Raw genomic sequence first — 26,524 nt, forward strand, 5'->3', positions numbered from 1 at the left:
AATTTCTCTGCAAAACAATCTGAATAACATTTGTTAATCGGTAATTTTTGTATTTTGTGATTTTAAAGCTTTTTATCGTTGTCACGTCGCTGCATTAAATTAGTGCAAATTTTAGCTCCTGACATCTCAGTTTTAATTATTTATTGTATAAATTGTAAAATGAAGAGAGTTATTGATTCTCTTGTCTCCTGTAATTCTATCGCCTCTATTATATTTTCTGTCGTTCGACATTTTAATCCTCCGTCCACAACATAATTAGCTTGATCGTGACGACGTTTAATGAAGTGTGGCGCCTTCGTTAGGAAGTACACGTTAATCCGAAACTTAGTAAACCCAGTCAGAACGATCCACTGCGGCGTGGCCCAAATATTTGCGAAATTAAATGATGCGCACGCTTGGTAAAATACCACTTAATCTATTCTGAAGAATTCATTTAGAAAATAATAATCTTTCATTTTTATTATCTTAAATTTAAATTCTAATGAGATTGGCCGCAAGTAAACTTAATTAATGTTGGAAATTAAAATCCACCTCAAACAACTCGTAATACCGTGAATAATCCTCGGCATTGCAAATATCTGATAATTTCATTTGATAAAGTTCATTCTTATGAGTTATTCTTCAACATATATGAAAACGAGTGCTTATTATTTTCTTGTGTCGTTTAAACTTTTATAAGTAAGATCTTATCTTATTTCATCAAAACCTCTTATTAAAACAGCTTTCAAGAGTACTTCGAATCTATAAGTGCAATAATGTAATCTAAATTATGATTAATAAATGAATACAAAAATCTTGTTATTTTTATTTCATGCACATGATCAATCCAGGTGGTGGGTACTTGAGATAGAGTCATCGTCCCTTCCTTTCAATAACTTAATATCAATAAATAATAATAACAAATAAATAACTAAATAATCATTGTTACGATAAATTGAGGAAATAACTGATTCAAATTCGCTGGAGTAAGAATTGAATCAACGAGAGACGAGGCAAAACTTGGTATGCAGTACTTCATTAAAATTGAAATTTAATTCATGAACAAACGCTGGAATCGACCTTAATTTCTCCTGCTGGTATAATAGTCGAACGTGAGACACAAGAGTCTATAAGGTGGTAAGTCAACTCGTATATTTCATCCGTGATGTAATATAAAATATGTAAAGCTGAGGTAAAAAAGAACAGAAAATTTCATGTGTTTTTGAAATTCTTATCAAGTTCTATGTATGAGATTAACTTCATTCGAAGCTCTTGTAAAGATCTAACACATTTACTTTAAATTTGTTGTTTAATATTATTGATAACTTCGGTTTTATCAATTTAATACATTTTACGTTTTTCAATGTCCCAAATACGCTTCGAGAGTTCTTTTACTGATCGTTGTTGTGGGTGAAACAACGCCTTTTGTCTTGCCTTACGGGCTATTTTTAACCGTGGCTCGAAAGAGCGTGATTTATGGCTAGCATGGCAGACTGCATCTTGTTCAGAAGTTACTTCATCCTCTTTCTCCCATGCAACACGCTTTATCAATGAATTTACACACTCCACGAACACGAATGGATGAACAATCCATTTCTCTTCAATTCCAACTCTAATTCGCATTCCAGAAATTTAGAACAGTATCGTTCATAACTTTGTTAATTCGATGAATCGTAAAATGGGCATCATGGTATTCATATGCAAACGGTGCAGTGAGTTATAAGTAATTATGGTAATTAAATTCGTATCATTAAAACTGAGTCACGGAAATTAATATTTATCACAGTAAATCCGTACAGTGGGCATTATAATTTTACGTATGAGTTCCTCGGATAAATATTTAAACGTTTGCTAGGTTCATTGTAGAATAACGAGCGCGAAATGCAAAAATCTCTTTAAAAAAAGAAGTCAGGGACATACACAACGAATCTTGACTTGGTGAAAATTTCAAATTCATGAATATCTTACAAAGCACTTTAGACGTTTCCCAGAGCGGGAAAAGGGACATTAATATGGAAAGCAGTAGCTGGTTAAAAACTGAGGATGGGGATCTTGGAGGAGAACTCTCTGCCGGTAAACATTATTTGCGAAACTCGTCGTCTCGTTTCGGTGTGTTTTCATAAATCCGTGGAAGTTCTTCGGGTTCTTGCGACTTCGGACGAAGGCAACGACGATGGAATTTGTTTTCATCCGAAAGTTTCCGGTGACCTTGGAAAAAAGTGCCGTCGATGAACCCCCAAGGTTACATAAATCATCCCCCCGTTTCTGCCCCTCGTCCCACTTGATATTACACTGCAGCAATCCGTCACTAATCCATTGAATTATTAACGCCGCGAATAAATTATAAACCGCAAAGATTAATAGATGAGAAAAAAAATATTAATAATGATCGACAAAAATTGAGAGATGACTTATTTTCAGCTTCAAGTCGCCTTCAAGTTTAAACATGTTCTTAGAAAGACAAGTCCATGATTCATCCACTACTTAAAAATTATAACTCTGTTCCACATTTAATTCGAGAATTGCAAATAACGAATTCGGGAGTTGTCAATAATTAATTTTGCATTCTATTCACATCTGACGGTCCGACGAGATTCTCTTCATATTCATTTCACCGAATCAGAGATACATGGAATTACATACGATACAATAGTTTGAAAAATCTATGCTTAGTGTAAAGCCGAGCACAATGATTTGTGTCCACGACTTGCGCGGGACAATGAAGAGCTGCAAACAATAATTTCAACGTTTGGCGAATCACTATAATGGACCGACTGATATGACAACGCATTACGGTACGCATTAATGCCAGCCAAACGTCCGCGTGTCAACCATGCGATAGAGCACATATTCCGTTCTGTGCGACATATTAACTCTCGTGGACGATGCTCGTCGTTCATCCGTTCCACGATGTGCATAAACCCACCAATTCGAGGCGATCGATCGATCGAGTCTACATTTTTTCTCGAGCCCCTATGCACGAACTCTTCAAACTCATAGACAAAGATTATAACCGGTTTAAGATCCAGTTTGAATATTTATCGCGTTACCTGTATGAGTAACATGAGTTCATGTTCATTATCCGATTTTTAATAGTTTCCAAATGTACCTTTCAATGAATTCGTTATATTTTCCATCGTTATTGTAATCTGTGTTCCAAAAATGTACACCAATTATGTAAGAATCATTTAATTTAGATAATAACGTAATAGGACGAAGAAATAATTATACTAATTTCATTTCGCCTTCTCATTTGATTTATTTTTCTTTTATAGCTGGCAACACGTCCCTCTCGTATTCCTAAACACCGTCCCGCATCATCGCAAAATGGAACGACCTCAGCGAATACGCGACTCCATTTCCAGCAGGAAGTGAAAATTTGTACCTCGACGCGAGGAACGCCTCGCGATGATTGCGTTTTTTTTAGAAAAAAAAAAGAAAGAAGAGAGAAATAATAAACGATATTTCCGCACGGGTATTACAGGGTGGGGGACGGTTCCTCCCCCGGTAAATTGCGAGGCTCGTTTGCATCCCCCCGTCGACAGGCACCCTCGCCGCAGCCGCCGTTACTCCTTAATAAAATCCAGCCTCGAAAGTAATCCGGAAAAACTCTCGTCCGGTATCGTTCGAAAAAACTCATCTACGACAGGAAAAGGAGAGACGGCAACCGAGGAAGCGACTAGCGCGGAACAGTTCCCGGTGTTTTCAGGAGGAAGCTCGGAAGCAGTTTTTCTCGAGCTTCGTCTGGCGATCGGACAGGTAAAATTAAGTTTCTTTCCCGCGCGAAAGGGAACTTGATAAAGAAAATTTAAAAAAACCTCCCCGAGAGTCAGCTCCTCATTTTGTTAAAGTAAGGTGTTGCCTTCCGAGTGTACACTTCCGAAGAAAAAACTTGTGAACAAGCAAAATAAAAAACTTTTTATCAATGAACTTTTGAAGACATCATTATATAAATCTTTAATAACGAATGATTATCTATTTGAATTTGTCAATTTTTTATAAGATGTATTGATGTATTGATTTCAAGTAAACCTTCCAATTTCTTAAGAGCTTCTTTAAGACGTTCTTTCCTCGCGATGAATATTATATGGCTGCACTACGTTCATGCAACAATTTACTTTATGATTCCGCGATCGCATCGCCGGAGCAACAGTCGATGCGTACAAAGCTTAGTGATCCACAGGTGGCTCCTAAATGCAAGGACGAGGGTAATAAAACGTCTTCAAAATCATTTTACAACTCGCACGTTAGCAATTTGAAGTAGGATGTATTGACCATAACTGACCTACAATTTTAATTATCTTTTCTTGTTTAAAGCTACGATTGAAGTAATACAAAAAATCAATTCATTTTGTTCATTCACTTTAAATGATATTGACGTAATAATAATTATATATCAACATACGCGTGTGTCTAATTGTAAGAATAAATTTCTACCGTCGGAACAATGCGTGAAGCATTTTCAGAAATATTTGTAGACGGGAAAATATTCTGTATACATCAAATTTCTTGCATACCTGACAAGACGGAATCCTTTTTCGACAAACGCTAAAAGGCGGTAATATCTTGGAGTAATACTTCAGCGCTTTATATATTTGAAAAATGTGGGCATTTACACCTACACCGTTGCGAGTACATATATTCGGGCGAGATTGCGTTCACAGTGACGTCAATTGACATAAAGCGGATTAACCAATCATCCGGCAACGTTCAACTTCCGATACACTCAATAAATTTTCATCTCTGTTTGCATAGCAGAGCCACCCACCACGTACGCGAAAAATCCGGGAAAATCCGTTAGTTCTTCTCTGGCGTATTTAGAGTAATCTATTAATAGCGTTCCATCAATACAAAGCGCAATTGATATAAAATGTTTACTGGAATTCATTCAGTATATTTAAGAAATAGGAACTGAAATAACTAAGTCTGAAGGGATGGTAATTAGTTACGTGGTTAACACATTAACCTTTATTCAATGAAATAAGAATTCAGTTTCAGAATTATAACAAGGAAAACCTGGAATTATTCTTTCCAGATTAAAGTCCTGTAAACCCGTGTAACGAAGAAAAAGTAGATCTCTCAAAGAATCTCTGCCCTACAGTGGATTAAAAACGCATTTGATCATCCATTTGTCTTATTTTCTTGTTCCTTCTCAAAGTTTATCTTCCTTGAGTCCATTGTTTGAAACTAACAGCAGAACCAATGCTGGCAGATACTTGATGATTTAATTACACAGACGTATTGCTTATATAAATATTAAATTTTTCATCCGTTTCAAGACATTCATTTAATAAATAATCCATTTAATACTAAGTAAATGGTAACCATTATGATACTATTTTTCTTTCACAACGATTTGTGAATATCGTGTATAAGCGAATCTGGCTGGAAATAATTCGTGATATCAAGTCACGTAGGGTGGTCACATCTCAGAGAATCAATTAAATTTCGAAACGATAAACAGCTCAATGTTATACTCTTATAAAAAAAAGGAACCCGTTCCTGGAAGATCTGATCGCGAACCTGACAGGTTAAGAATTTACGTCGATGATAGAATTGCATACAGAAGAAAAAGGAAAATAGCAGAAGAGAAATAAAACGTAGATAGAGAAAAGAACGTCAAGGGAAAAGGATATGTTTGAAGGAAAAGGAAATCGTGAAAGAACCGGAATCTAAATGAGAGTGTCGCGCGACGTACGCTCGCGGAATACGGCTCGGGAATTATTTATCATCCAGGCCGCATGATGAGGAACGATGCGAATAGAAAAATGACGCCAGGGACAATCGAAATCCCGGTTTTACTGTCGGAACGCGACGGTGTAAATAGGAAGTTGGATATCCGGGTTTTATTGCCGCGCAAGAACCTCGTCTCGAAGGTGCTTCATGGATTTGGTGTGGTTTACAAGTACAGAATGAAGGTATTATTGGACGCAGATGGGATGAATGGAAAATTGAAAATGTATTACGGCCTTTTCCCCGGATTGTATCACGTCCGTCTTAACGATCACGTTTTCCAGTAATTAAAATGATATAGCGTATGATTAACTCCTTGCCAGTAATGAAATCATAAACTGAGATTAAAAAGGAAACGGAGTTTCTCAAGTATTTTTATCCGTGATGAAAAATGTAATAGTGTACGTTCCGTAAAAAATTGTAGTTAACATTGTATTTAATTAATTAGAAGATCGTGAATTTAATGTCTCCTTTCACTATTTTTTATTTTACTAATATAATTCATTTCACTTGTGGGATTAAAATAATAATTTGAAAATCACCACTATTCATAAATGTGTTGAAATGTTATGAAAATGCATCGGAATATTAAAATGAAATATAAATACTGTTCATTAGCATGAAATTTTCCTTTTTCGGGTAATTACAAGCAGAATTGTATCATACAGCGGAATTCATTTAATTTTCTGCATGGTATTCAGCGAATCCCGTAAAAACAGATTCTCATATTTCCATAGGTTGGTTATTATTAAAAGCGGAAGTACGTGAAACGAAAGGTATTCAAGCATCATGCGTGAACAATTTGATAGCATTACGATATCGCAGATAGAACATCAAAAGAAGGAAATACGAGATCCAGTAATTGAGGTTTTCGGTAGCGATTTAAAAGTCAAATTCGATGGGCGACAAATAACGAGGATAAAAGCAAAGGATCGCACGCGAAACTGGAAGTAGAGAAAGAGAGTCGTGAAAATTGATCAAATGAAATCTGTTGTGTTTAATTGAAGATTGACACAATACCTATAACAGTGCACTCTTGTTTGAAAAATAATTGATTCGCTGGTGTCAAAGGCTTGTCTTTGTTAATGGTCAATGCGTTTAAATTTTAGGCATGACGACGCATAATTGATGTCTAAACTAGAACGTTTCTCGCTCGACACAAGCTTCAGACATTGATCACAAAAATAGAATAAAAGTATGCCCGTATGCTCTGTTTCGCGACCTCGTTAAGAAACGATCGAGACAAATTCCGGTGGAAAAAGGTAATACCCGACGGGATACGAAGCGAATCGGTATATATCAAACAATCCGGTGCGTACACACCAATCGCGAAAATCAAATTCCGTCGTGCCGGTATATTCTACCCGTAGCTTTCCTATATTCAGCGCAAAAAGAGAAGATAGAAAAAATGGCGAAAGAAAGAAATGGAAACGGGAAATCGGAACTGTCAAGAGAATGAAATAGCTGCTCTTTAGAAATCGTGCAACGGAAGATGGTAAACGCGACTGAAAAAAAAATTGCGAATCGGCAAAAGGAAAATAGGTGTACGAGGATTCGATTCCAGGAATGACTGACGACGTGACTAACTTCCGCGTGTGCTGCATCAATGGGACGTTGAGAAATGTACTATTTTATCACGGCTAACGGTTAAATATGACTTGCTGCGAATTCTGAAAGTATTATCAGTATTTTTAAATGACGTATGCATGGAAAATCATAATTACAGAAACTAGAATTTAAAGATAAAATTTTATTCATTCTCTAAATATTCTAATATCCGCCATACCGTGCAATATTTGCCAGTTTCATATGCATTAAATTTTAATAGCATTGTTATTGCAACAACGGGAGTACGTGAAACGAAAGGTATTCAAGGATCATACATGAATAAATTGATAGCATTAAGATATCGCAGACAGAACATCGAAAGAAGGAAGTACCTAATAATAATTGATCCATACTACTGATCAACACAGTATTATTTATATTAAACCCTATATTAGTATTTTAATATGATTCATGAAATATTTTATGACATATAAGTCAAACAGATTAAACCGGATTAAAACATATAATGGAAGCAATCAATTATTCACCGAGGACAGAGATACCCTGTACCAACATAACGTCTAAACTGTAGAGTTTTTAATATTGTTCTCGACATTTGCGACAGATGCACTTTCTTCTTCTTTTTATATAAAATCAATATCGTGACCGGGAGCTTAATGGATTTTTATATCTGATGACCTAGAAGCTTTTCGTGGATTTCGAATGCGAGCAGGGACGCAACTTTTTCGAAACGCTACCTACCCTATTTTTTACTGGTTGTTTCGGTAGTATCGCATGCAAATGCTTTTCACGTTTTGAACTCCCTTCTACCTTAATTATAGAAAAATGCGTTAATGCATGAAAAAAGAAAAGAACATGATAATGGGGTGATAATGGTGCAGTAGTAAAACATTTTTAATTTTGTCATTATTATTTGCTTATTTTATCCTGTAAAATTATCACGTATCTGGAATTAAAACTTTGCATGTGCTTTTAATCCAATTCAGAGTTTGATTTTTCTCCAGCACTCTCGTTTAACTTATAAAAAAATCAAAACATTGAATGCTTGTCAGTTTGCAAACACGTTTCACATACGTCGATTTAAGTTTGATGCTTTAATTATCTAAACTATCTTATACCATTATTATTCCAATGTTTTATTCATTTTTTTGATCATATAACAAATATGCATTCGGAAATCATTACACACATGTACGATATTTCTAGAGAGAGAAGACGAGGCAACCTGACAAGTGAAAAGCAATACTATGTTAAATATTATCCGATTCGGTCGTTTCACGAAACTGATAGGACAGAATAAAACGCGATTTGACAAACATTGTCGCAGTGTTTTCCCCGTTTTGATATCGCGAGTTTCTCGAAATCCGCCGTGCTTTTTTTCTCTTCTATCATCGTTGGCGTTGACAGCCGGTCGGATTTATGACGCGTATTCGTGAAATATGATTGTTTTCCCATCGAAAGATTTTTAGTTTTACAATGACAGCGCTTGGATCATTTGCGTATGACACCGACAGAAAATGTTCTGATACGTGAACGAATTAAAGGTTCATCACTACGCATTGCAAATGTGGAAAGTTGTCTAAAATACTTTAATATAAAGCAATCCTTCTGTCGTTCAGTACTTTTGTTTTAGTCAATCCTAACCAAAATAATTATTTATGTATACGCTCCCTGTACCGAACTGTTTTTGTGTCATTTATTACTTTCTGGTGGAATGATAAAATACCTCATACATGGGGAGAATCACAACTGGAATAAATCATGAAACATGAATTGGATATCTCTGCATTTAAAAAACTGTAGGACGTTATAGTGAAACAATCTTTTTAACGTCGTCCTCTCCGCGTTTGTCATTTTGGAGAACAATCGGACGAAGGTACGGCTGACAAAAACGGGAGATAAATACCGAGCGGTATTGTGCCGCGGCGAGAGAGAAAGAGGGAAGCGGTGAATGGTGACCGAATCATTTTGTAGTTCGCATCGACGTTCACATTTCCGGTGCTCGACCATTATTTTCCGAGCGAAAGGGAGACAAGCCGAAAAGCTCATGGAAACGAGCGACGGCCGGCACATTGAAAGCTGCTCATTGGAATCGCTTCGAGTACGCGTTTTTTTTTTTACCGAATAAAATTTCGTCAACGAAAAAGCTCTGAAAGAATCGCTTGCCAACGATCGTCCCCAGTCCATCGTTTTTTTCCAATTTCTGATTCTCGAGAATTCTCTTATTCGAAAAAGAAGTGGAAATTGATCGTTTAACTTTAGATTACCTGGCACCTTTTTAGAAGTGAGAAAAGAGTAATTCACTTCGATCGTGAATCTCTTTCGCTTGACTCGTAATTGTCGTGGGTCAGACGTGACTCTCGAATCCACTTTTGAAGAGTTTTTATGTGGCTTCGAGAAATAGGTTGAGGAAACGTTTGGGTTAACACCAATTTTCTTTGCGCCTGTATAAATTATTATCGTAAATTGCATTCTGTTTGCATAAAGTGTTACGTGTTGCGAAATTAACAGGTAATGATATGTACGTATAACTTTTGATTTACATTTGTTATTATACGTAGTTAATGAGAGACTATTTGTATGAAAATTAAATTACGTTTCGCAACTACGGACACATGCATGCATTAAATCTCGATGCTTGCTTATTATATCATACAACAGTGCATAAACAACAAACTCATTATCTAAATTGATTCGCATCGAATTGGAAAGCTGTTTATTATGACAATTTAAGATGTCGCAGTCGCATAATAATTAAAACAGAATTAATTCATCAAATTGTTTATATATATTAATAAAACATGGACGTAAAGTATAATAACTGAATCATAGCCACCGAAAATATTAAAACACGCTTGAATATTCATTCACCAGAAGTTCCGTCTTAAAACGTAATCTAGTTAAGAAATCGAGCTGCTTTAAAAAAATAAACATAAGAAAACGAACGACTGCAGTGAAAACTGTCTCAACTATTAAACCATGTTTATTGTAGCATAAAATGACGAGGACAATTTGTAGGAAAGCTTTTCGAGCAAGCGACAGAGAATAAACACCTACAACGCCACGATATAAAATTCCGTAGAAAGATTATGAAGAGAAAGTCCGGCCGACACTCCCTTTCGAGGGTCGGTACACTTAAAGCGAGATATAAAATTCCATTAACACGGCGCCGCTAAATTGTATCGTTACGAAAAATGTAATAACGTCAGATTTTGTACCGTAGATAGAGGATGGTGTAAGTATGAAAAATGAGAATTCCAACACAGCGTTGAGGAAAGACAGACCTCGAAAAGAGTTCACGCAATCACATGTACGACTTCGGTTTTAAACCTTATTTACGATATTGCAAGGCAACAGAATTTTAGAATATGACATTTAATTATTCTATTCACATTCTTTATTCACATGGATACAATTTTTCTTTCATATTTTAGTCGAATTATTTGGTAAGTACGTTGAATTATGAGTTAACAATAGAAGCCCTCCATAAAGTGTAGCTGATCAAAGCAAACAGAATGTTCGCGTGGAGGAACATTTTAGAGCGCGTCACCGAGAAAACTTTTCCTGGGTGCGCTTCCATTCAAGTAGATTTTCGCATTTTATCTCGCAACAGAGACCAGTCTCCCAGGTATCGCACGACGACGCGACGTTCACCGTAAGGCCACAATACACGCGAGACCCTCGAACGAAACCCATGGCAAAGGAAGACCTATACGAAAGAGAGATGCAAAGTAAGAATATAAGATTCCCAGCTCGAAACGCGCATCGAAATACGCTTGTCCTTAATCAGGCCACGAAACTAGAGTGGTTCCCATAAACGTTCGCCAAGGTAAAAGACGAAACTAAATTGTACTTTCAAGAAATGCGATAAGAAAAATGATTATCAAACGCGCCACATGTTTTGAGGGATTTAATTTTTAGAATTATTAATAGAGTAAAATTGTAAGAAATTTTGTTCACACAAAGTGAAATAATTTTTTTAATACGTTTCACTTTAAATGATGACTCGGTGATAGTTATTTGCTTGGCTCTTTTCCACTGAAAATACCACGTCTGACTATGTACGGACCAGAACTACTTGCTTCGCGCTGTTGCCTTAAGGACACAATAAAGCGAACGTGAATACACTATATCGTTAAAAGAGGAGATTACTTATTGGCTCACGGGGATTTTTATTAATAGATCAACTCAAAGCAAGCTGTCGATTCTCGTCGCATCGCGGCTCGCATTAATTTAAGAGATTACTGTGCTCGACACGACACGCTATTTCCGTCCCGTCGAATCGTTCCTTGCGGGATTGAGCGGCTTATGACATAGAAACGACGCGTTTGGGCACGTTAGCAATCCGAAGTTTCGGATCACTATGTATGTTATTCGGTATCATATTTCAGTTTGAACAATTTCATACTGCTTGGATTAAACATTAATTATTTTAACACGATATTCGCTGTGTGTACGTTCATGTTATTTTAAATGAATCGTCAGTATATTCTATTATTAGATACAGATAAATAATTAATAGATAATTAAAAGATAATTGCTCTTTTCATTTCCGCAATTCAAAAGATTTCAGATAGTAAATACAATTAATTATCGTCGAAAAGAGATGGAGTGTTCAAGGCTTAAATTACTGTTTCCGGTTTAATAGGACCGTTTAATTGCACGTCAGAACCGCGTATTCGTCCGCGTTTTGTAATTTATTTTGGGAGAGGCACAAAAGCGTAATTTACATTTACAAGATAATAGCGCGGGCAAGTACTTGTTGTTGAAGTCCTCGTCGAAAAAATGTCCAAGTTTTCGAAACGCGTAGCAATGAGAAACTCGTTTTGACCGCACGGGCTTAGTTTATTCTAAATCGTTCGCAGTTAACACAGTTATAATGACGCTTATTTCGTTCGTCAGTACATATTTTTTCCACTGCAACGCGACAGCGTACACGTGCGTACTAACTAAAGCCACGAGCCATTTTTTTTCTAACGGCGTTAAATATTTTTTAACGAGTCTTTTGCGTCCGCCGCGTTTCTCCAATTTACGTGTAAATTTCCCCGGCCTCGCGCTTCAAACCCAATCCCTCCTCGTCGCGAAGACGTAAATAAAAATCTCCACCGTCGCGTGCAAGAGAAACAGTGGAAAAGTTTCCAAGCAATATAGCAGTGCAACAGAATTATTCAACGCATTGGAACAATTTAAATGAAATTTTATTATTCTTTGATGTTACAATTAATAAATTAAAATGAAACAACGAGTCGTCGTGTGTACGCGCCAGGCCATAAGGACGTCATGAATCGTCGAAGCTAGCTTCATCCTAAAATCCACTACGCAGTACCCAATGTTCTATAGATATCAGCGAGAGCGTCTAGTTAACAAGTTGTTAGCGAGGTTAAACAACTTGCCGGATCGAGCATACCGCCGCCTTACTTCCTATCTCGGTTGCAAACGTTTCGCTGAGATGTTAACTTAATTGGAGCAATTAATGCGAGCCGTCTTAACACCGATTAAATAAAATTCCCCAACCTCGTCAAAGTCCTTAAATGTACAACAATATCCAGATAATTAACGTTCAGGAATGACAAATGAGTTTAGTGAAGAACTGAAATACCATTCGCGAGGCAAAATGACATTAACAGATAACGAATATCCTTTCACGTAGAACTCTCATAGCTCAATTAAAAACGCGGATACCGTAAAGGAAATCCTTTACAAAATATGTCCGAGTCTTGGTAAAAAAAAAAAAAATGTGTTCTTTAATTCTGATAAAGCAGAAATATGAAATAGACATTAAATTCTTTGAAGCATACAGCTTCTCCATGGCTTTTAATTCTTGTTCCATGGACCGTATCTCGAATTAAAGTCGAATTAAATGGAACGAAAATTAATTGAAATCGAGGTTAGTTCACAGGGAATATAGAACTGAAAGACTGGAAGCTCAGCCCGGATATCACAGCGATTCTCAGGTTCTGTCTAGGCTGTTCCGTCGGGATGATTAATGCGAGAGTTATTCGATATTAATTTAACGCGGTTTGATGGCATACTGACGGACCAAGTGCACGTAGAGCGAGAACTCTGCCGTCAAAACCGAAGGAAACCATCTCAAAATCTGTCATACGTGAAGGAAATCCGCAAAGACGGATTAATTTTTCATTCGAGACGACGCTCGAGGCCGTGCCACTTCACTTTAAGCATTAATTCAGCGGTTAATCGCTTTGAACGCGGGCGTGAAATTATTTACCTATTCTACTTGCAACCCAAATCACCCCTCGAGAATTCATAAACAAATTTATCAAAAAGAACTGCGTTCCTCTGCGCATTGCACATTTTATACTCACTGTCAGTGCACGCAAATTAAGCGATGAAACACATCCATCATTTGTAATTAAATTCGTGACACTCTTAATAACCCGGAGCCATATATGTATATTATACAACGGACATGCTTACTCCCGTTTATTGAAATTCTTTGAATGATTTACTTACGCCAACACATCAATGAAGGAAAGCAATCTATCATCGGGTAGACGCGTCGCATGGTACGGCGGGTCGTGTAAATTTACCCGGGAGTTCGTTATCGGTGGCCCGGGTAAAGAGAGCCCCGGCCAACTAATGCGAGTGTCAATGGAGGTAAATACAGCCAGCGCAGGTCGGTGTACAATGTACAGGTTGCATTGTATACACACTCTCGCAACGATGAGACTGTATATTGTGTACCAATAACGCCGGCCGCCCATATTATTATGCGTATGTTCGTCCATTGATTAGCACCGTCAGGCATCAATCGAGATAATGACGATAATGCACGCGTGGCCACGGCAATTCAAATCGATATCAGATCGCTAAGATAGCCACGCAACCTGAATTACTTACTATTCCATGCGTACGACAGCACGCTGATCGACCGGAAATGTTCCCCAGGGTGAATGGCTTCTCGAATCGTTCACGTGAAACGATAGTATGATCGATGCAAGTGCTTATCTGAATTTTAGATCGTCCACCTTATCTACTTGAACTTGAACTTCGTATGAAGTGATCGGTAGAAGAAATGAAATTGTTTGATCTACACTGCACTTAGAACTCAACTTTTTATTATTTTAAAGAGAGATTGAGCAACATGATTGATTACTACAGTAAGGAAAACCTGTTCCACTTTTATCCATATGTTCCATAAACGAATAGATATAAAATTAATAGATGTTAAAAACGATTCTCTGAATAATATAGCAAAACGTGTTTTGCTTAGGAATGACATTATTCGTGGAGGTTTTACGACAGTCGCAAACAATAAACATTATTTCTCCTGTGTCCCGGTTTGGGACCGAATTCGTTAACGGCGTCCATCATTAAATTTTATTTCGATGGACGTACTGTAAATACGATTCCGGGTTATCAATCTAATGGATACTAATTGCACCTGTAAACGAGAGGTTATTATTTGTATCGTGAATTATACGCCCGCTCGGGTCCGCTCAAATTTCGCTTTGCATTTGTATATTCATTACCAAAAATTGATTTCATATGTTCTCATTAATTTTTAACAAATCTCTGTAAAACGTAGATATATCATTTAAACGTACTTCAAATAATTACACGCTATTTGAATTATACGAATATTGCATAAAACAATGTTACTCGAATTACATCTGCGAAATTAAATATAGAATTTCTTTAAGAGCGAATTGGCATTAAAATTCTCATAGTGATACGTGAGTCCTTCATGGAAACATTTATGACATTCTACGAATGGTACTCGTTGGTCAAACGAAATTTCCGGTACGGAAGGAAAACAGTATTGTAAGGTGGAAAAGCTAAAATTCCGCCGCTTTTACAAAGGCACGTAGGACATTAGACGAAAAGGTAGTTTGGTGGAGGGTAACGCGATTTTCTCGGCGTCTCGTTTGCATAACGCAGCGTGCATATCGCGGATTTTACGAGTCACGAAAGATGCTTGGTTGAGCACTATTACTCGTCAGAAAATGGGAGCATGACCTGGCGGATTAGGATTGATCTCGCAATTAAAAATCGAATAAAGCAAACGTAATATGATACAGAAAATGACATTATTTATAATATAAAGTAGTGTTCTGACAGTATAAATTGTTCTTCATATATCATTATAAAATTATTAATTTTATATCGGATATATTTGAATTTACAGAATAAGGAATTATTTAATAAACGGACTGCAGTCAAATACGACCCGTTCTTCCATTTAGGCGATTATGTTTGAAATCGATGGACTCTCCCGTAAAATGGTACCCAAGGCTGAGCCAGCATCTCCTTAATGGTTTTGGGATGAATCCTCCCTCGGGACGTACCCCTGATGAATACCAAAAAGCTCGTTTAAAGAAAAGCATCAGTTCTACGTTAGTTTCAGCTTAGGTTATTTCATCCTTATTTTGTTCCTTCCCTCTTTACGAGCTTTAAGGAAGAATTTGTGAGTATCACGATTTCTTGATTAATAGATTCGTTTGTTTATCGTGAAGATAATTAAAATACAATTTGAAATTATCTCTAATTCTCAAAATGCTTTTATCAAATCCGATAGCTTTGAGAATTAATGTGAAGCCATTCGTATATGGAGAGGACATTTATTGATGAGCACTCTCAATTGCCTTTCTATCGATCTTCGTGCCTGATTCAACTCGTCAATGGATCAAATCGTACGTACATGCGAGTTTTCAGGCCACTTTCCTTGATTATCGACACCGATACGAGTCGGGGTCTCGAATAATTTACTGAGCACGATTACACGACCGTTGATATCGTTCCAAGTGGCCCATTCACCGACCAGTTCACACAAGACTTCGACGATCGTTTCCCACCAAATGTTCATTGCCCGTCTCTTCGGCCTCTTTCTCTCTCTAAAGCGATGGGCAACAGAATTGTGTTCCGTTTGATTAACTTTCGACGACTTTGTAGTCTCCCTCTATTTTTCTGATACCATACTCTCGTTCCTCTCTACTTTACTCCATTCTGAACGGTATTAGAAAGGGGCTGTTGGTGAATTCGTTCTTCCCCTCTGATCGCCCAGAAGAAAATTTTTTACGATAAAGAGAAATAGTAAGGAAAGTTCACTGATGAAAAAGAAAAAATATAGTAGCTTTCGCATTGAATTTATTAGAAAGAAGAATAGCCATTATTATTTGCTTTTTAGCTCAACCAGAAATCCACAAATTAACATTCGATCAATTATTGCTTCACAATTTCTCCACATAACGAACTCTCACTGTTTGCAAAAGGTTTTGTAAACTGTTGACGAAATGGATCGAATTAATTTTGAAAACAAATGTACGTTTTCATCCTTTTTTAAAAGGGTCGTTTCAGAATCACGTCGATCTGCCCACTGATAGGCGAAATTCAGACAATGCCAATTTTGCGAGTTGCGCATGGACGAGCCAGTGAAATCCCTTTGAGCCATCCACGCGCAACACGTGGTCAGATCGTCTCTTACCCAGGGAAAAGCGTGACCAACCCTCGCCTCCGTGCGTTATAACACGCGGATTTGTTTTATTGAAAACGCGAACATCGCCGACGTCCACCGTCGAAATTATTTCGTTGCGCCGAGAGGCCAGCGAGAGAAATACACGGGAAAACAGTTGAACGTGACAAACGACGCAACGGTTGGAAAGTTTCGACGTATTTCTGCAGCGACGGAAAATATTGTTCTTTGAACGAAGACATATGAAACGTTTTTGATGAATGCTCTGTACTTCCGTGACTAAAATTTTAATACATCGTTTCGTTGCACACTTGGGTCCCGCTTTATTGATCCATACATTCATCTCAACTCGAATTATTCAGTAAATGATTTCAGTCACAAAATGTTACATTTTAATGAATAATATTTGTTTTGCAAGTGTAATAAAATTTCATTCGTAAACTTCAAAATACAAAATCAAAGGAAGTTTGATTATCTTATCAGCTCTTCAGCAATAAAAGTGGAAGCAGAAAATTGTTTTACACTACAAACACACGATATACATATACATAACGCGATGAAGGAATTAAGCAAACGTGCGTAAAACTTTAATTTCTACTTCATAAAGAATTTCCAGCAAAATACAAGCACGACAGAACAGCGCATATCCTCAATTAAACACTGGAGCTTCATCGCGAGATTAATCGGTTTTCTGTTTGGGCTGCGAAAACAGAAGAACAAGGAGTAGGGCCGCAGGCGGCGGACAAAAAGATTTCCAGTAGAACGTCAGCTTGCATTGCCCGTGAGGATCTTTTTCAGCGTCCATCAGCTGGCGAATGCCGGTAGCTCGAACGAGCTCCAAAGAACCGAACGTGAAAATTTCTATATGATTTAATATAAAATTTCTGTTGGTTATTTATAATAAAGAATTTTTGCATGTTGTACTAAATAATTTGAACAATATATAATAATTTACTAAAAATTTAGTGAACATTCGTGATTGAACATTGGAGATTTGTATACATATTATGTACATTCGAGCAACGATCGTAATTAGACGTTGCGTTAACAATGCTCGCAATTGTTAATCCAGCAAACATTACTCGCTATCATAATGCAAGCAAATAATAGCATTCGGTGGAATGTGTTTGCCGTGTTATATTTCCCGTCCGACATGCGTTTACTGACTTTAAATATCGGCATGATTAGCTGAATTTTATGTACTCCCAACGAGTTCATTAATATAATAAAATATTATTATTTTTAGTGTAATATTGGCGTGTTTAGTATTAAATAAATTTGATTCTTTATAAATTGAATAATGTGATCTAAACTTTGCCTACGTTTTCCAAACATAAAAAATGTAGTTAAAACTTTTCTTTCTATAAAAGAGAGGCGTTTAGTTGATGGAGTTTCGATTTAGATTGATTAAACGTTAATTAAACGGTGTTTACCATATTTCACGAGCGTGAACGTTCACGCAGTTACTGCACACGCATAATCCGATCATCGTGAACACTAATGCGGGCTCTGTATTCAATCCCGATGTCCCATTTCCATTTTCGCCGACGAGAATCATCGTATTTTGCCGGAATCGGTTTACGACTTGATTCGAACTGCATGCGCAGAGGTGTGCATGCGTGATTTCAGCAAACAGGCCCACGCTTTGTTCATCACCCACGGCAAAAACCGATTTACCGTACAGGGATATCATTTATCTAGGAACAAAGAAGTCTGCATTCGTGGACTGAAACTATGCTGGCAATTTGCGACAATGTTTCACGCGTAATCACGAGCTAATGGATCTCGTTTTTCGCCACTTCCCTATTTCCTTCTCTCGGGGCTACGAACCATAATGCATTTTAATTAGTGTTGTTAAAAAGTGGAAAGTCTCTGCTTTCTAATTGTTGCGTCCAAATTCGTAATGCGAATAATACTGTGATGGCTGTTACAATGAATAAAATTAAGAATAAATTGAGCATTATGAATATTATGATTTCCAATTATTATTATTATTATCATTTAACAATGAAACATGGTTACTGTCTAATAAGAAAGTAATTATGATGATGTCCAATAAGTTAGAAATACGGAGGGCAGTTAAAGTTTTTAACGACATTATGTTTAATCGAAATTCTTAAAATTGATGGGAATCTGGAATAGAAGGGATACATATTTAGGCGAGCAAAATGTAGAACTGATTATTCGGGTATAAATTAAATACTGAAATGAACGAGGGACCGATGCACGTACTATGCATACCAATCAATAGGAATTTATGCAACTCGATGCACTTTGTATTCGTCATCAAGTCCATCAATTATTGTTACTGATGTCCGATGTAATCTGACGTAATTCAGCGGAACTGCAATAGGGCCACGGTTACTGAAGCGGCGAGAGGGAGGCAGGGAGCATAATCGATGCTATAATAATATTCAATTTTATTCATCATGAATCCTTAAACTTCCATTAATATTCTGTGACTATAATTAACTGAAGTTTCATTAAGGGTTTCATTCCATTGAATTGCCAGTGAAATATTTTATATTATATCTATTAAATTTCGTATTCTATATAAAGACTTAAATTCACATTCATTATCATACAAAAGTAATTACATTTAATTAAAATTCAATCACATAGCAAAATTTATTGTATATCATACCCTATGATAAGATGTTACATTTATTTATAGAATGCTTGCTGATTTATGTCGATATAATCTCTTTTTCAAACGGGAATCGTCAATCGAAGGGAGTCTTGATTTTGAATACTTTCCTACTAGCTTTTTCCTCACACGACTGTACAGCCCACGCTTTCACCTATCCCACGCAGCACCTGTGTACAGCCCACAGGCAACACGATGAATGTCGAGTCACCCTTTTCTTCCCTTCACTGTCATGCTTCGTCGTGCGTAATTCCGGCAAAGAATTTGGGTCACGATGTTTCATTCATTCATGTGCATTGCGAAAGTTAAACACGCCTTCAACGGCCTCATATCTCAGAGATGAAGCATGGTAAAAACTTGGAACAATGAGCGCCTGGGACAAGACGTCATTTTCTAGATAACATGTTGACGATCAAATACTTTTTAATTAATCTTCAAAATCACGACTTTACTTGGGAAATGAATTTTTCCATCTATTAGGTTGATGCAGAAATAAAATTGGATTGAGGGTGCGAAATTAATATATTGTTCTGTCAGTCAAATTTATTAAGTTATTTTTGAACGCGAATGCTGCTTGTTTTGAACGACGATAAGCAAACGCATAATTCGGTGTGATTAAAGTTGAATGTAGAAATTAATTGGCTAACAACTTTATAGCGTTACGTTCATATCCACGGAAGCCTGCGAGAGGTAAATCAATTTTCACGGAGTTAGAATGCGCAGTATAGCCACGCCGCTAGGTGAATTGCCAGACGTGTAAGCTTAATTGGCCCGCCGCGATCACTTCGAGTAACGAAGTAATCGACGATAAACGCTGCTCGCGAACCAGGAGTAAAAATTCGATCAACCCCATATGTGTAACTCTCGCCTAATTATTTCATACACCGTACTACGGTTTCCTAGGTTATAAAAAAAATTCAGGAAGAAGCTCAATAACGGGTAAAAATTAATCTAGTCTCGAGCGCAAAGATAAAACTACTCCGACGAATTTTAACGAAATAAGTAAACTGCGCGCACGAGGGAGAGTTTCAAAGTACTCGTGTCTCAGAATTTTTAAAGAACTTCGCTAACAAAATTGGTAATTAGATGCTTCAGGCGAAGATTAATTTCAACTTTATCAACAATATTCCTTCTACCAAAAATATCGGGTTAATATTCGGTGATCAACGGACGTTAATTTCTTTGCTCCAGTTTGAAGACATCCTTTTATCACATGAATAGATAGATAGCTCGAACGCTCGAGCAAGTTAATAATACCATACGTGAAACAAAAGCGCATATCGGGACAGTAATTTCGCCTGATAGTCTCTTATTTGGGGCGTAATTAAATCTCGATTGAAACCGATAGCATATTTTTGCGGTATTGGTAAAATGCATCGATGCCAGCCACCAGGTTTATAAACAATTAGTCGCCATTTTGTCGTTTAAACACAATTACATGCGTCACTGTGAATTTCATGTTCCTACATTGTTCGTGAAATAATAATAAATGAATATCGCATTTATAATCTAATAAAATGATTTTTCATGTTATTAAATTTTTATGACGCTTAATTTGATAAAAAGAATTTCTGTTACTGTTAACAGAATTTGCACCTTCGCGTTCACAGTAAATAATTCTATAAATTATAATGTAATCTTGTACCATATGCACTGGACATCAAATGTTGCGCAATCACGCAACACATTTGTATGCCAATTATTTTCCCTCGCCAATTAAAAGTTTCATCCGAGAGCTCGCGAGTGGATTGAATTAAAACTGTCAACAATTGCTAGAATATTTAATAATCAATATATACGCTTGATTAATTACTCGTGAACTTCTTTACAATTTTTCATCTTTTCCGAATCCGCCTGATTAATAATGAATCGGCAGGTCGAACGTTAATAAATTACGTCCACAGGTTGATGTAGATTTTCTGTCTCAAGCAATAAATAAGGCAGAGAATAATTCAGAAAAGTTCGATGGAGAACGAATGCATCATGGAAATGGGACACGAAATTCTTTTTACGAAAAACGTCACCACACCCACAAAACATAGAAGCTTCGTTTGATGGTATTCGGTTGTTTCAAACAAGTCTCGATCAAGTTTCTTTTAAATTAGCAATACAAATACGGCATAAACAAACCTGGAATGAAACGGTAGCCAGCGGAAATTCGACCTGTATTTCGTTCCCCATGCTACCGAAAATTTGTGCGCGCATTCTCGATCGCATTTGCCCGGAAATATTTTTCGATGTATCCTCTCAATTCTTTTCATAGCAAGCAAGAGAACAAGCTTGAAAAACATGTGGGTGAAATTAAATTTCAGAACAATCGCGAGCAGTCAATTCTTTCTTGACTCCAATGATATCAATCGATCATTTAATATCGAATATATGTATTTCGTTCTGTACGTGAAATTTCCAATATTTATATCTTATTTTACAACATCGATTCATGATTCTCGTTCCGTCGGGCATATCCCAAATAGAAATTTGAATAGTAAACATCTTTTACTGGCCAGTGGCTAGAAATTGATTAGTTTTTCTGGCCAGTTAATGGTCAAACGATAGAAAATTTTTTCTCCAAAAAATGGATATAGAACTAGCCAGTTTCTGGCTTGCAAAATTAGTCAGTTCACGGACAATGAAATTTAGCCAGTTTTGTTTAATTTGTGTTAAAATTGGAAAAAGTACAAAAATAATATTAATAGAGTTAATTAAATGAATAGAAATGAATCTTGGCGTTTTTATTTCGCAATCCTTAACCAAACATGATCTAAAACAGCGATTACATATTACTTTATTCGGTGAAACTACCAAATTGGAAACCGAGAAGATAACATATCCAGCGAGAAATGTAATTGAAATTAAATGAACAATTCTTGTCTCCATATTGTACACGAATATTCGCGTGCGTCTGTATTCGATCTACGTTCCGTATTATGAGTATTTTATGCCAATAAATTGCGTTTCTCGTTGAATTCGTGCAAATATTGATATTCCGCTTGAATTTTCAGTAAAAAGAGACTCTCGTGTCCACTCAACGATTCCTCTTTATTTCGTACAACTTTTTCTAATTGGAATTCATCGAAATTAGATTAACGACATTGTTACAGGCACGTATTATAATTACATTTAATTCCCTCATTCATAATCCCATCGAAGTATTATATCGAATACTTCTTAGCAAAAGAATATCATTAAAAGTTAGTTAAAATTGAAAAAGGATATTTTTCAAACTAAATCATTAAAAAAAAATATAATATACTATATTATTCAAAGGTTTAAACACAGATACAGAGATATTAAATAGATAGAAAACGTATAATGGAAAACCACTGTTATGTAGATGGTAACTGTAATTCTTAAAGCAAACTTCGCCCTTCGAATATTTGTAAAACCGATTTATTTTCTGCATAAAACACAGCAACATACTCGAGCATTCTAAAAGCACTTGTGTACACATAATATAACACAGTAATTGACAGACTTGTTCTTTTAATTCAAGACATCTTTTTTTATCCTGTTAGATAAATTAATTTAGTTAATTTTCACCTTATATATATATATACGTATGAACACAATGTTTCTTAACTATGTAGGACTTGAAATATTTACCACCGCAACAATTACTCTGCTTTCCTATACATTGAATACCCAAGCAAATTTAATGAGGAAATGCGTGGTTGCTGTCGAACATCATTATAAAGTTCACTGGGCTCTCCGAAAGATTCTATGGAATCTATTTTTAAAACCGAGACTCGCGTACTAATATTTGTAAGGGCTATTAAATCCGAAATACAATATATCATGCTCGATAACAAATATTCAAATTTAACGACCTTCCTTACGTTCACGTTTTACCCATGAAAATCCCATAAAAGAAATGCAAGGAGCTGTCTATTCACGATTTCTCATCTTAGTCAGCCATGAATCTCTTTATCTAAAATATTATCGGGTTGATCCTATGAGACGTGTGTATAAATAAAAGAATATGACAAAGTCCTTTTTTCAGTTGAATTTAATTTTCTCTACATTGGTGAATTCTCCGAATGAAATTTATCTACGTATAGAAACTCTATTTTGTACAAAATACACATTTGGTAATTCATATTGTTCGAAAGAACCATTCATTTTTTAAACGTGTCAGCGTGCCATGTTTTAGAATGTTACTCGGTGATCCTTTATGCAGCCAGTTGTGACATTTTATATTTCATAAACATGGAATTACTTCTACGAGGGAATGAGTTGAAATGAGATCCTCAACCGAACTAACAAACTCCCGCTGTTTTGTGGGGCTCACGTTACACACACATTATCACGGAGCGGGAGATGAAGGGCAAAACAACAAAAATTAAATTATAAAATTGGATAGCCAAGAATTAATGAATATCTGTGTTTACAAAGCACAATGCTAAACTTTAATCTACGTCAATGCCGACTGCAAAATTGATTCTTTTCTGCTTTTTTAATTATCCATGAGGGATGTTTCTTATACGTGTTTCTATTGTCTGCAGCGAAGTGTGCTTGTGCGAAACACTCGAGAGATCAATAAATCGTTCGGGACGAAGAAGGAGACACAGGGATCGATAAACCGCTGGGATCAATGGAACGTGAAATTAAAAATGAATAATTGCATCACTTGATCTTTATTTCTCCCCTCAGCTACATCTCCAAATGACAAAAGAGATATTGGCGACAGCGATTCATACCAACACAATATCCAGGAATTACAGACATTTAGAGAAATGAAATATTAATCAGGCTTTTTGAGAAAAGGTCTGAGCTTGCAAGTATAAATGCATTCCTTGGACTGTAGAAAATACGAGAATATTTTTTTCGTTGCAAGCTAGAAATTAATTATTCAATTCTATTTCTGATTCAATCTGTGAATTTCTAATTCTGATAATGTCTTTAATACACGTAGCTTATCCTTTTAATATAAAACTGAACAGTAGAGACAGTTTCTAGGAATTAAAACTTTTATGTATGTACGGACACTATGGAAACTGTTTGAGTCCTGGTAACTATCAATGAAACGGTGCTGTTAAAATTGATATGTCGGTCAACTCGTAATGACTAGCAGATCTGGTAACTTCGTAATTCAATTTCTACAATATACGCGCGGGCCAACCTACATACTAAATTACAATCTACTATAATTATCTCGAATATCCAAACTTTCGTGCATATTCCCAACATTTCTACGCTACCGTGTAGCTAACTCAAATCGCTATCACTACTGATAAGAAGCTTATTAAAGCGTATCAAACAAAACTATCTCGATCTTTGGTTTAATGGGTTAAAATGGCCCTTCCTCGTTTATTTACCAATGTATCAAATGTTGCAGTCTTGTCCACTGACGTTTCAGAAACTGAAACGGTAATCAAACCAAAATATTTGTGCAAACTAAATATGTACTTTTAACCCATTTTTTGTGAAAATATATTATTTCGGTCTCAGATCATTAATTAATCTTGTAATAGTGATAGTTGAATTCTTATCCGGTTTTGCAAATTGAATGATTTTGAGAATTACTAAGTTAACAAGAAACTTTGCACAATTTAATTTTATATTTCACTACCTTAGTATACGTATATTTCAGATGGACAAATTGGTATTTTAATAGATGGTAGATCACAGTAGAGCGTGTAGAGGGAATGTGCCGGTTGCACGCGATGCGAACCGCAGAATTTTTAAGTTCGATGCGATGCACACCGAACGTACGGTCAAATATCGGCAAATATTTCAATTAGTTGCACGTTGGACGCCAATATCCGATATCGAGTTCGGCCACGTTATTATGGGTTCGTAAATTTTACAACAAATCCAATAGTTCGTCCCGAGTTTTCCGAAGCACATATTGGGAACCTGCTGAGAGCAAGCAACATGCGAGTATCAACGAAAATTAAATAGAAGTTTCTCGACGAAAAGGGAAGATGATTAAAAAAATGTAACAACACTTAATTAATACGTACAACGTAATTCAGAGATTTTTGTAAAAATTCGAAATCCGTCGGATTTCTCAGTAATTGACAGTGGAATGGTACGTCATTAAAGAACGAAGTAATTCCATTAACCCGTTTAATTCCCTCGCATACCTTCCTTGCAGTTGAATAGGTACAAAAATCTGTGCAAATTTTTTATATGAACAGAGGAAATAAAATTGGAAACTAGCAACGAGTGCCATCGCAGATCCAAAAAACGTACTGATCTTTTTTGTTAGTATTGTTTTTTCATTCTTGCAACGAACCAGAACTTTCACCACGACTAATCAGACAAAATATGCGCGCAATATAACGGGCTTTGTCGCGAAACGCGTGTTATCTTCGCTTTGGTAGCGCGAATCGATGAATGGACGTCCACTGCTACACCGGAGAAGCGCAGCAGGAATTCCTTTTGATGCTATTCAGCAGCTCTGTGCAGTGGTTTGCTATCTGATATTTATGCGTGCACGCGTACAGAACCGTAAGGCACGACAGGTGCGTATTAGGAATTATGTTTCAAGTTGAGAGGTGCACTGATGAACCACAATTCTCTTTCAATTACTTATGCGCTACCCGAATGAGAACGAGGCGACGTTTCGCTCAGTAGAGGATGAGACAGGGTTAAAAATTTTTGTTTGACTTCATTTTTGACGTACTTTAAGAAGTTAAAAAAATAGAGGATCCTAATTGAGCTAATGAAAAATGTTCATATATGATTTAGAGAATAGAAATTTATTAATATTGATCAACTATACTCATTTAACTAATATTATCTGTAATTTTTCAAACTTCGTTTATTTATTTCTAGAATAGAAGTAACTTGCCCATTGTTACTTTATTCCTGAAAGCCAACCCATTTTCCTATGAACCATCTCGGCAGCAGCCAACCTGCCCGATTTATTCAACGATCCTTTTCCATCAAGTTTACCAACACCGTTACAATTTCCTTTTTTCACCCAATTCCGTCTCTTACGTGGTTTTTCCATTTCCCCTCTCACTCGTCCCTTTTACTCAGCGTACGTGTCTTCTTAAGAAACTTCGCCGACGGATACGTCAGATTCCATGATTTACACGAAAAAGAAAAACGAACATCTTTTAAGGATGTATAGGCAGTACACTTAAACAATGCTAGCATGTTGAATTTGTTATTATAGATTCCTATTACTATTAAAAAGCTACCTGTAAAATTTT

General features: G+C 36.4%; 1 protein-coding gene across 5 annotated transcripts in view; it reads right to left on the bottom strand.

The window, feature by feature from the left end:
- LOC108624396 (uncharacterized) overlaps positions 1-26,524 on the bottom strand; it is a 95,310-nt gene that overhangs the window by 30,642 nt on the left and 38,144 nt on the right. The window lies entirely within an intron of this gene.

Source organism: Ceratina calcarata, unplaced genomic scaffold (genome assembly GCF_001652005.2).
Source record: "Ceratina calcarata isolate Rehan_Ccalc_2016 unplaced genomic scaffold, ASM165200v1 scaffold309.2, whole genome shotgun sequence".
Lineage (NCBI taxonomy): Eukaryota > Metazoa > Arthropoda > Insecta > Hymenoptera > Apidae > Ceratina > Ceratina calcarata.